The sequence below is a fragment of the Ranitomeya imitator genome, chromosome 3 (assembly GCF_032444005.1).
Source record: "Ranitomeya imitator isolate aRanImi1 chromosome 3, aRanImi1.pri, whole genome shotgun sequence".
In the NCBI taxonomy this organism is placed as follows: domain Eukaryota; kingdom Metazoa; phylum Chordata; class Amphibia; order Anura; family Dendrobatidae; genus Ranitomeya; species Ranitomeya imitator.
This window is the reverse complement of record NC_091284.1, coordinates 846437617-846449674: the sequence shown is the minus strand read 5'-3', so window position 1 is coordinate 846449674 and position 12058 is coordinate 846437617. Positions and strand designations below refer to the sequence as shown.

Genomic DNA, 12058 nt, shown 5'->3' with positions numbered 1-12058 from the left:
AGACGTCAGTCAGGAGCAGCAGAGACTGCAGGGACCCCAGAGATGTCAGTCAGGAGCAGCAGGGACTGCAGGGACCCCAGAGACGTCAGTCAGGAGCAGCAGAGACTGCAGGGACCCCAGAGACGTCAGTCAGGAGCAGCAGAGACTGCAGAGACCCCAGAGACGTCAGTCAGGAGCAGCAGAGACTGCAGGGACCCCAGAGACATCAGTCAGGAGCAGCAGGGACTGCAGGGACCCCAGAGACATCAGTCAGGAGCAGCAGAGACTGCAGAGACCCCAGAGACGTCAGTCAGGAGCAGCAGAGACTGCAGGGACCCCAGAGACGTCAGTCAGGAGCAGCAGAGACTGCAGAGACCCCAGAGACATCAGTCAGGAGCAGCAGAGACTGCAGGGACCCCAGAGATGTCAGTCAGGAGCAGCAGGGACTGCAGGGACCCCAGAGACGTCAGTCAGGAGCAGCAGAGACTGCAGGGACCCCAGAGACGTCAGTCAGGAGCAGCAGAGACTGCAGGGACCCCAGAGACATCAGTCAGGAGCAGCAGAGACTGCAGGGACCCCAGAGACGTCAGTCAGGAGGTGCAGAGACTGCAGGGACCCCAGAGACATCAGTCAGGAGCAGCAGAGACTGCAGGGACCCCAGAGACATCAGTCAGGAGCAGCAGAGACTGCAGGGACCCCAGAGACGTCAGTCAGGAACTGCAGGGACCCCAGAGATGTCAGTCAGGAGCAGCAAAGACTGCAGAGACGTCAGTCAGGAGCAGCAGAGACTGCAGGGACCCCAGAGACGTCAGTCAGGAGCAGCAGAGACTGCAGAGACCCCAGAGACGTCAGTCAGGAGCAGAAGAGACTGCAGGGACCCCAGAGATGTCAGTCAGGAGCAGCAAAGACTGCAGAGACATCAGTCAGGAGCAGCAGAGACTGCAGAGACCCCAGAGACGTCAGTCAGGAGCAGAAGAGACTGCAGGGACCCCAGAGATGTCAGTCAGGAGCAGCAAAGACTGCAGAGACGTCAGTCAGGAGCAGCAGAGACTGCAGGGACCCCAGAGACGTCAGTCAGGAGCAGCAGAGACTGCAGAGACCCCAGAGACGTCAGTCAGGAGCAGAAGAGACTGCAGGGACCCCAGAGACATCAGTCAGGAGCAGCAGAGACTGCAGGGACCCCAAAGACATCAGTCAGGAGCAGCAGAGACTGCAGGGACCCCAAAGACATCAGTCAGGAGCAGCAGAGACTGCAGGGACCCCAGAGACGTCAGTCAGGAACTGCAGGGACCCCAGAGATGTCAGTCAGGAGCAGCAGAGACTGCAGGGACCCCAGAGACATTAGTCAGGAGCAGCAGAGACTGCAGGGACCCCAGAGACATCAGTCAGGAGCAGCAGAGACTGCAGGGACCCCAGAGGAGGCACTTGCCCGGATGCTGACGCCAGCCCTGTCAGCGTTATATAAATATACACAGACTTTTCTCAGACGCCTGCTGCTGTAGTTTGGCTCCTGTGTTGTCATACCCTGAAGTCACCGCTAGAGGTCACCAGTGGATGAAATTAGAGCGGAACGTTTCTTCCCCGGCACTGATCCTCCCGGTTTTGCTGCTGTCGAGGCTGTTTCGAGGTGCGGACACCGGTGAGTGTCACATGTCTCAGGACCACGGGGTGACTGCTGGGACTTGTAGTTCCGTTCGTTCTTAAAGTAGCAAATTGTTTGAAGGGAGAGATGTTGGTGCAAGTGTGACGTCAGAGTCAGGAGCAGCAGAGACTGCAGAGACCCCAGAGACATCAGTCAGGAGCAGCAGAGACTGCAGGGACCCCAGAGACGTCAGTCAGGAGCAGCAGAGACTGCAGGGACCCCAGAGATGTCAGTCAGGAGCAGAAGAGACTGCAGGGACCCCAGAGACGTCAGTCAGGAGCAGCAGAGACTGCAGGGACCCCAGAGACATTAGTCAGGAGGAGCAGAGACTGCAGGGACCCCAGAGACATCAGTCAGGAGCAGCAGAGACTGCAGGGACCCCAGAGACATCAGAGTCAGGAGCAGCAGAGACTGCAGGGACCCCAGAGACATCAGAGTCAGGAGCAGCAGAGACTGCAGGGACCCCAGAGACGTCAGTCAGGAGCAGCAGAGACTGCAGGGACCCCAGAGACGTCAGTCAGGAGCAGCAGAGACTGCAGGGACCCCAGAGACATCAGTCAGGAGCAGCAGAGACTGCAGGGACCCCAGAGACATCAGTCAGGAGCAGCAGAGACTGCAGAGACCCCAGAGATGTCAGTCAGGAGCAGAAGAGACTGCAGGGACCCCAGAGACATCAGTCAGGAGCAGCAGAGACTGCAGGGACCCCAGAGACGTCAGTCAGGAGCAGCAGAGACTGCAGGGACCCCAGAGATGTCAGTCAGGAGCAGAAGAGACTGCAGGGACCCCAGAGACGTCAGTCAGGAGCAGCAGAGACTGCAGGGACCCCAGAGACATCAGTCAGGAGCAGCAGAGACTGCAGAGACCCCAGAGACATCAGTCAGGAGCAGCAGAGACTGCAGGGACCCCAGAGATGTCAGTCAGGAGCAGCAGAGACTGCAGGGACCCCAGAGACATCAGTCAGGAGCAGCAGAGACTGCAGGGACCCCAGAGACATCAGTCAGGAGCAGCAGAGACTGCAGGGACCCCAGAGACATCAGTCAGGAGCAGCAGAGACTGCAGGGACCCCAGAGACGTCAGTCAGGAGCAGCAGAGACTGCAGGGACCCCAGAGACATCAGTCAGGAGCAGCAGAGACTGCAGGGACCCCAGAGACGTCAGTCAGGAGCAGCAGAGACTGCAGGGACCCCAGAGACATTAGTCAGGAGGAGCAGAGACTGCAGGGACCCCAGAGACATCAGTTAGGAGCAGCAGAGACTGCAGGGACCCCAGAGACGTCAGTCAGGAGCAGCAGAGACTGCAGGGACCCCAGAGACATCAGTCAGGAGCAGCAGAGACTGCAGGGACCCCAGAGACATCAGTCAGGAGCAGCAGAGACTGCAGGGACCCCAGAGACATCAGTCAGGAGCAGCAGAGACTGCAGAGACCCCAGAGATGTCAGTCAGGAGCAGAAGAGACTGCAGGGACCCCAGAGACATCAGTCAGGAGCAGCAGAGACTGCAGGGACCCCAGAGACGTCAGTCAGGAGGAGCAGAGACTGCAGGGACCCCAGAGACATCAGTTAGGAGCAGCAGAGACTGCAGGGACCCCAGAGACGTCAGTCAGGAGCAGCAGAGACTGCAGGGACCCCAGAGACATCAGTCAGGAGCAGCAGAGACTGCAGAGACCCCAGAGACATCAGTCAGGAGCAGCAGAGACTGCAGGGACCCCAGAGATGTCAGTCAGGAGCAGCAGAGACTGCAGGGACCCCAGAGACATCAGTCAGGAGCAGCAGAGACTGCAGGGACCCCAGAGACATCAGTCAGGAGCAGCAGAGACTGCAGGGACCCCAGAGACATCAGTCAGGAGCAGCAGAGACTGCAGGGACCCCAGAGACGTCAGTCAGGAGCAGCAGAGACTGCAGGGACCCCAGAGACATCAGTCAGGAGCAGCAGAGACTGCAGGGACCCCAGAGACGTCAGTCAGGAGCAGCAGAGACTGCAGGGACCCCAGAGACATCAGTCAGGAGCAGCAGAGACTGCAGGGACCCCAGAGACATCAGTCAGGAGCAGCAGAGACTGCAGAGACCCCAGAGACATCAGTCAGGAGCAGCAGAGACTGCAGGGACCCCAGAGACATCAGTCAGGAGCAGCAGAGACTGCAGAGACCCCAGAGACATCAGTCAGGAGCAGCAGAGACTGCAGGGACCCCAGAGACATCAGTCAGGAGCAGCAGAGACTGCAGGGACCCCAGAGACGTCAGTCAGGAGGTGCAGAGACTGCAGGGACCCCAGAGACATCAGTCAGGAGCAGCAGAGACTGCAGGGACCCCAGAGACATCAGTCAGGAGCAGCAGAGACTGCAGGGACCCCAGAGACGTCAGTCAGGAGCAGCAGAGACTGCAGAGACCCCAGAGACATCAGTCAGGAGCAGCAGAGACTGCAGGGACCCCAGAGACATCAGTCAGGAGCAGCAGAGACTGCAGGGACCCCAGAGACGTCAGTCAGGAGGTGCAGAGACTGCAGGGACCCCAGAGACATCAGTCAGGAGCAGCAGAGACTGCAGGGACCCCAGAGACATCAGTCAGGAGCAGCAGAGACTGCAGGGACCCCAGAGACGTCAGTCAGGAGCAGCAGAGACTGCAGAGACCCCAGAGACGTCAGTCAGGAGCAGCAGAGACTGCAGGGACCCCAAAGACATCAGTCAGGAGCAGCAGAGACTGCAGGGACCCCAGAGACGTCAGTCAGGAGCAGCAGAGACTGCAGGGACCCCAGAGACGTCAGTCAGGAACTGCAGGGACCCCAGAGATGTCAGTCAGGAGCAGCAGAGACTGCAGAGACCCCAGAGACGTCAGTCAGGAGCAGAAGAGACTGCAGGGACCCCAGAGATGTCAGTCAGGAGCAGCAAAGACTGCAGAGACATCAGTCAGGAGCAGCAGAGACGGCAGGGACCCCAGAGACGTCAGTCAGGAGCAGCAGAGACTGCAGAGACCCCAGAGACATCAGTCAGGAGCAGCAGAGACTGCAGGGACCCCAGAGACGTCAGTCAGGAGCAGAAGAGACTGCAGGGACCCCAGAGACATCAGTCAGGAGCAGCAGAGACTGCAGGGACCCCAAAGACATCAGTCAGGAGCAGCAGAGACTGCAGGGACCCCAAAGACATCAGTCAGGAGCAGCAGAGACTGCAGGGACCCCAGAGACGTCAGTCAGGAGCAGCAGAGACTGCAGAGACCCCAGAGACGTCAGTCAGGAGCAGAAGAGACTGCAGGGACCCCAGAGACGTCAGTCAGGAACTGCAGGGACCCCAGAGACGTCAGTCAGGAGCAGCAGAGACTGCAGAGACCCCAGAGACGTCAGTCAGGAGCAGAAGAGACTGCAGGGACCCCAGAGACATCAGTCAGGAGCAGCAGAGACTGCAGGGACCCCAAAGACATCAGTCAGGAGCAGCAGAGACTGCAGGGACCCCAAAGACATCAGTCAGGAGCAGCATAGACTGCAGGGACCCCAGAGACGTCAGTCAGGAGGTGCAGAGACTGCAGGGACCCCAGAGACATCAGTCAGGAGCAGCAGAGACTGCAGGGACCCCAGAGACATCAGTCAGGAGCAGAAGAGACTGCAGGGACCCCAGAGACGTCAGTCAGGAACTGCAGGGACCCCAGAGACATCAGTCAGGAGCAGCAGAGACTGCAGGGACCCCAGAGATGTCAGTCAGGAGCAGCAGAGACTGCAGGGACCCCAGAGATGTCAGTCAGGAGCAGCAGAGACTGCAGGGACCCCAGAGACATCAGTCAGGAGCAGCAGAGACTGCAGGGACCCCAGAGACGTCAGTCAGGAACTGCAGGGACCCCAGAGATGTCAGTCAGGAGCAGCAAAGACTGCAGGGACCCCAGAGACGTCAGTCAGGAGCAGAAGAGACTGCAGGGACCCCAGAGATGTCAGTCAGGAGCAGAAGAGACTGCAGGGACCCCAGAGACATCAGTCAGGAGCAGCAGAGACGGCAGGGACCCCAGAGACGTCAGTCAGGAGCAGCAGAGACTGCAGGGACCCCAGAGACGTCAGTCAGGAACTGCAGGGACCCCAGAGATGTCAGTCAGGAGCAGCAGAGACTGCAGAGACCCCAGAGACGTCAGTCAGGAGCAGAAGAGACTGCAGGGACCCCAGAGATGTCAGTCAGGAGCAGAAGAGACTGCAGGGACCCCAGAGACATCAGTCAGGAGCAGCAGAGACGGCAGGGACCCCAGAGACGTCAGTCAGGAGCAGCAGAGACTGCAGAGACCCCAGAGACGTCAGTCAGGAGCAGAAGAGACTGCAGGGACCCCAGAGACATCAGTCAGGAGCAGCAGAGACTGCAGGGACCCCAAAGACATCAGTCAGGAGCAGCAGAGACTGCAGGGACCCCAAAGACATCAGTCAGGAGCAGCAGAGACTGCAGGGACCCCAGAGACGTCAGTCAGGAGCAGCAGAGACTGCAGAGACCCCAGAGACGTCAGTCAGGAGCAGAAGAGACTGCAGGGACCCCAGAGACGTCAGTCAGGAACTGCAGGGACCCCAGAGACGTCAGTCAGGAGCAGAAGAGACTGCAGGGACCCCAGATACATCAGTCAGGAGCAGCAGAGACTGCAGGGACCCCAAAGACATCAGTCAGGAGCAGCAGAGACTGCAGGGACCCCAAAGACATCAGTCAGGAGCAGCAGAGACTGCAGAGACGTCAGTCAGGAGCAGCAGAGACTGCAGGGACCCCAGAGATGTCAGTCAGGAGCAGCAGAGACTGCAGGGACCCCAGAGACATCAGTCAGGAGCAGCAGAGACTGCAGAGACCCCAGAGACATCAGTCAGGAGCAGCAGAGACTGCAGAGACCCCAGAGACATCAGTCAGGAGCAGCAGAGACTGCAGAGACCCCAGAGACGTCAGTCAGGAGCAGCAGAGACTGCAGGGACCCCAGAGACATCAGTCAGGAGCAGCAGAGACTGCAGAGACCCCAGAGACATCAGTCAGGAGCAGCAGAGACTGCAGAGACTCCAGAGACATCAGTCAGGAGCAGCAGAGACTGCAGGGACCCCAGAGACGTCAGTCAGGAACTGCAGGGACCCCAGAGATGTCAGTCAGGAGCAGCAGAGACTGCAGAGACCCCAGAGACGTCAGTCAGGAACTGCAGGGACCCCAGAGATGTCAGTCAGGAGCAGCAGAGACTGCAGGGACCCCAGAGACGTCAGTCAGGAGCAGAAGAGACTGCAGGGACCCCAGAGACATCAGTCAGGAGCAGCAGAGACTGCAGGGCCCCCAGAGACGTCAGTCAGGAGCAGCTGAGACTGCAGGGACCCCAGAGACGTCAGTCAGGAGCAGCAGAGACTGCAGGGACCCCAGAGACGTCAGTCAGGAGCAGAAGAGACTGCAGGGACCCCAGAGACATCAGTCAGGAGCAGCAGAGACTGCAGGGACCCCAGAGACGTCAGTCAGGAGCAGCAGAGACTGCAGGGACCCCAGAGACATCAGTCAGGAGCAGCAGAGACTGCAGGGACCCCAGAGACGTCAGTCAGGAGCAGCAGAGACTGCAGGGACCCCAGAGACGTCAGTCAGGAGCAGCAGAGACTGCAGGGACCCCAGAGACATCAGTCAGGAGCAGCAGAGACTGCAGGGACCCCAGAGACGTCAGTCAGGAGCAGCAGAGACTGCGGGGACCCCAGAGACATCAGTCAGGAGCAGCAGAGACTGCAGGGACCCCAGAGACATCAGAGTCAGGAGCAGCAGAGACTGCAGAGACCCCAGAGACATCAGTCAGGAGCAGCAGAGACTGCAGGGACCCCAGAGACGTCAGTCAGGAGCAGCAGAGACTGCAGGGACCCCAGAGACATCAGAGTCAGGAGCAGCAGAGACTGCAGGGACCCCAGAGACGTCAGTCAGGAGCAGCAGAGACTGCAGGGACCCCAGAGACGTCAGTCAGGAGCAGCAGAGACTGCAGAGACCCCTGAGACATCAGTCAGGAGCAGCAGAGACTGCAGGGACCCCAGAGACATCAGTCAGGAGCAGCAGGGACCCCAGAGAAGTCAGTCAGGAGCAGCAGAGACTGCAGGGACCCCAGAGACATCAGTCAGGAGCAGCAGAGACTGCAGGGACCCCAGAGACATCAGTCAGGAGCAGCAGAGACTGCAGAGACCCCAGAGACGTCAGTCAGGAGCAGCAGAGACTGCAGGGACCCCAGAGACATCAGTCAGGAGCAGCAGGGACCCCAGAGACGTCAGTCAGGAGCAGCAGAGACTGCAGGGACCCCAGAGACGTCAGTCAGGAGCAGCAGAGACTGCAGGGACCCCAGAGACGTCAGTCAGGAGCAGCAGAGACTGCAGGGACCCCAGAGATGTCAGTCAGGAGCAGCAGAGACTGCAGGGACCCCAGAGACGTCAGTCAGGAGCAGCAGAGACTGCAGGGACCCCAGAGACGTCAGTCAGGAGCAGCAGAGACTGCAGGGACCCCAGAGACATCAGTCAGGAGCAGCAGGGACCCCAGAGACGTCAGTCAGGAGCAGCAGAGACTGCAGGGACCCCAGAGACATCAGTCAGGAGCAGCAGGGACCCCAGAGACGTCAGTCAGGAGCAGCAGAGACTGCAGGGACCCCAGAGACGTCAGTCAGGAGCAGCAGAGACTGCAGGGACCCCAGAGACGTCAGTCAGGAGCAGCAGAGACTGCAGGGACCCCAGAGATGTCAGTCAGGAGCAGCAGAGACTGCAGGGACCCCAGAGACGTCAGTCAGGAGCAGCAGAGACTGCAGGGACCCCAGAGACGTCAGGAGCAGCAGAGACTGCAGGGACCCCAGAGACATTAGTCAGGAGCAGCAGAGACTGCCGGGATCCCAGAGACGTCAGTCAGGAGCAGCAGAGACTGTAGAGACCCCAGAGATGTCAGTCAGGAGCAGCAGAGACTGCAGGGACCCCAGAGACGTCAGGAGCAGCAGGGACTGCAGGGACCCCAGAGACATTAGTCAGGAGCAGCAGAGACTGCCGGGATCCCAGAGACGTCAGTCAGGAGCAGCAGAGACTGTAGAGACCCCAGAGATGTCAGTCAGGAGCAGTAGAGACTGCAGGGACCCCAGAGACATCAGTCAGGAGCAGCAGAGACTGCAGGGACCCCAGAGACGTCAGTCAGGAGCAGCAGAGACTGCAGGGACCCCAGAGACGTCAGTCAGGAGCAGCAGGGACCCCAGAGACGTCAGTCAGGAGCAGCAGAGACTGCAGGGACCCCAGAGACATCAGGAGCAGCAGAGACTGCAGGGACCCCAGAGACGTCAGTCAGGAGCAGCAGAGACTGCAGGGACCCCAGAGACATCAGTCAGGAGCAGCAGAGACTGCAGGGACCCCAGAGACGTCAGGAGCAGCAGAGACTGCAGGGACCCCAGAGACGTCAGTCAGGAGCAGCAGAGACTGCAGGGACCCCAGAGACGTCAGTCAGGAGCAGCAGAGACTGTAGGGACCCCAGAGACATCAGTCAGGAGCAGCAGAGACTGCAGGGACCCCAGAGACATCAGAGTCAGGAGCAGCAGAGACTGCAGGGACCCCAGAGTCGTCAGTCAGGAGCAGCAGAGACTGCAGGGACCCCAGAGATGTCAGTCAGGAGCAGCAGAGACTGCAGGGACCCCAGAGACGTCAGTCAGGAGCAGCAGGGACCCCAGAGTCGTCAGTCAGGAGCAGCAGAGACTGCAGGGACCCCAGAGACATCAGTCAGGAGCAGCAAAGACTGCCGGGACCCCAGAGACATCAGTGAGGAGCAGCAGGGACCCCACATGTGCTGGGGCTTATCTTAGTTATCCCTCCACTCCACAATGTGATGAAAACACACACAAGGCTATTGACCTCTTAGTTTACAGCAGGGGCTTATTCTAGGTATCCCACTGCTCTTCAATATACCACGAACTGCAGGGATTTATGTAGATCCCGCTTACAGTTCCACTTGAAACTTGCAGCTCTCTGTCTCCCCCCTTACCCTCAGGTCAGACTAGGTACTGCACCCTGGGTAATTTGTCGCCAGAAAGGCTGCCTGCTATGTACTGGCTATTGGGCAAGCTGCAGCGAGGCGATAAACTACTCCCACACAGGCAGGAACAATAATTATCGACGCCGCAGTCGCTACAACGACACCCAAAGGCCCGCACATGGTATGCTGCCACCAGCTTCGATTAAACGGGTCCAAAGCTAACCCAAAACAGTAGCGCAATTCCCTTCAGAAGACTTAGGGTAAGTTTTAGAACAGGAAGAACGAACTAGCAGAGACTGCCGGGATCCCAGAGACGTCAGTCAGGAGCAGCAGAGACTGTAGAGACCCCAGAGATGTCAGTCAGGAGCAGTAGAGACTGCAGGGACCCCAGAGACATCAGTCAGGAGCAGCAGAGACTGCAGGGACCCCAGAGACATCAGTCAGGAGCAGCAGAGACTGCAGGGACCCCAGAGACATCAGTCAGGAGCAGCAGAGACTGCAGGGACCCCAGAGACGTCAGTCAGGAGCAGCAGAGACTGCAGGGACCCCAGAGACGTCAGTCAGGAGCAGCAGGGACCCCAGAGACGTCAGTCAGGAGCAGCAGAGACTGCAGGGACCCCAGAGACATCAGGAGCAGCAGAGACTGCAGGGACCCCAGAGACGTCAGTCAGGAGCAGCAGAGACTGCAGGGACCCCAGAGACGTCAGTCAGGAGCAGCAGAGACTGCAGGGACCCCAGAGACATCAGTCAGGAGCAGCAGGGACCCCAGAGTCGTCAGTCAGGAGCAGCAGAGACTGCAGGGACCCCAGAGACGTCAGTCAGGAGCAGCAGAGACTGCAGGGACCCCAGAGACGTCAGTCAGGAGCAGCAGAGACTGCAGGGACCCCAGAGATGTCAGTCAGGAGCAGCAGAGACTGCAGGGACCCCAGAGACGTCAGTCAGGAGCAGCAGAGACTGCAGGGACCCCAGAGACGTCAGGAGCAGCAGGGACTGCAGGGACCCCAGAGACATTAGTCAGGAGCAGCAGAGACTGCCGGGATCCCAGAGACGTCAGTCAGGAGCAGCAGAGACTGTAGGGACCCCAGAGACGTCAGTCAGGAGCAGCAGAGACTGCAGGGACCCCAGAGACGTCAGTCAGGAGCAGCAGAGACTGCAGGGACCCCAGAGACGTCAGTCAGGAGCAGCAGAGACTGCAGGGACCCCAGAGACATCAGTCAGGAGCAGCAGGGACCCCAGAGTCGTCAGTCAGGAGCAGCAGAGACTGCAGGGACCCCAGAGACATCAGTCAGGAGCAGCAAAGACTGCCGGGACCCCAGAGACATCAGTGAGGAGCAGACGAGACTGCAGGGACCCCAGAGACGTCAGTCAGGAGCAGCAGAGACTGCAGGGACCCCAGAGACGTCAGAGTCAGGAGCAGCAGAGACCCCAGAGACGTCAGTCAGGAGCAGCAGAAACTGCAGAGACCCCAGAGACTGCAGAGACCCCAGAGTCGTCAGTCAGGAGCAGCAGGGACCCCAGAGACGTCAGTCAGGAGCAGCAGGGACCCCACATGTGCTGGGGCTTATCTTAGTTATCCCTCCACTCCACAATGTGATGAAAACACACACCAGGCTATTGACCTCTTAGTTTACAGCAGGGGCTTATTCTAGGTATCCCACTGCTCTTCAATATACCACGAACTGCAGGGATTTATGTAGATCCCGCTTACAGTTCCACTTGAAACTTGCAGCTCTCTGGCTCCCCCCTTACTCTCAGGTCAGACTAGGTACTGCACCTAGGGTAATTTGTCGCCAGAAAGGCTGCCTGCTATGTACTGGCTATTGGGCAAGCTGCAGCGAGGCGATAAACTACTCCCACACAGGCAGGAACAATAATTATCGACGCCGCAGTCGCTACAACGACACCCAAAGGCCCGCACATGGTATGCTGCCACCAGCTTCGATTAAACGGGTCCAAAGCTAACCCAAAACAGTAGCGCAATTCCCTTCAGAAGACTTAGGGTAAGTTTTAGAACAGGAAGAACGAACTAGTACTTTAAATATTTTTACTCCGAAAGATAAGGCAGTGTTTATAAAAAGTTATATAAAGATGTTACAATATGATACAATTGAAAATATGTTCAAGGTAATTTTAAAAATAACAGGGGTTAAATGAGAAATCAACACTTACATGTGTTCAGAGCATTGCAGGCAACCAGGCTAGTTGGTGGAGTTTCCATCTGTCCCAATGCATTAGGACTCTGGTTAGGAACAGCTCTTCAAGTTAGGCTCACATTGGCTCCAGCAGACAGACTAACTGCTGGGGTCTGGCAAAAACTTATAAACCGCAGCCTGTGACCTCACCAACAGGGCTGGCTTACCCAGACCCTCCTCTCTCTTCAGTTTAACTAAATTTAACCTAAATTTGTCTAATGCCTGTAACTCCGCTACAGAGCATGTCATAGTCATAACAAACCCAGCATTCATCTCGTATTAACATTGGCATTCTAATGAGATCAAATA

General features: G+C 58.3%; 1 protein-coding gene across 3 annotated transcripts in view; it reads left to right on the top strand.

Moving 5' to 3' along the window:
- Positions 1 to 1365: 1365 nt before the first annotated feature.
- Positions 1366 to 12058, top strand: part of LCMT2 (leucine carboxyl methyltransferase 2) — a 138174-nt gene continuing 127481 nt past the window's right edge. The window contains exon 1 of one of the 3 annotated variants that reach the window (XM_069759631.1): positions 1366 to 1606. The gene's annotated coding sequence lies outside the window, so the exon portion shown is untranslated. Of the gene's footprint in view, positions 1619 to 12058 lie in introns of all 3 variants that reach the window. The other 2 variants (XM_069759630.1, XM_069759632.1) reach the window with 2 other exon arrangements.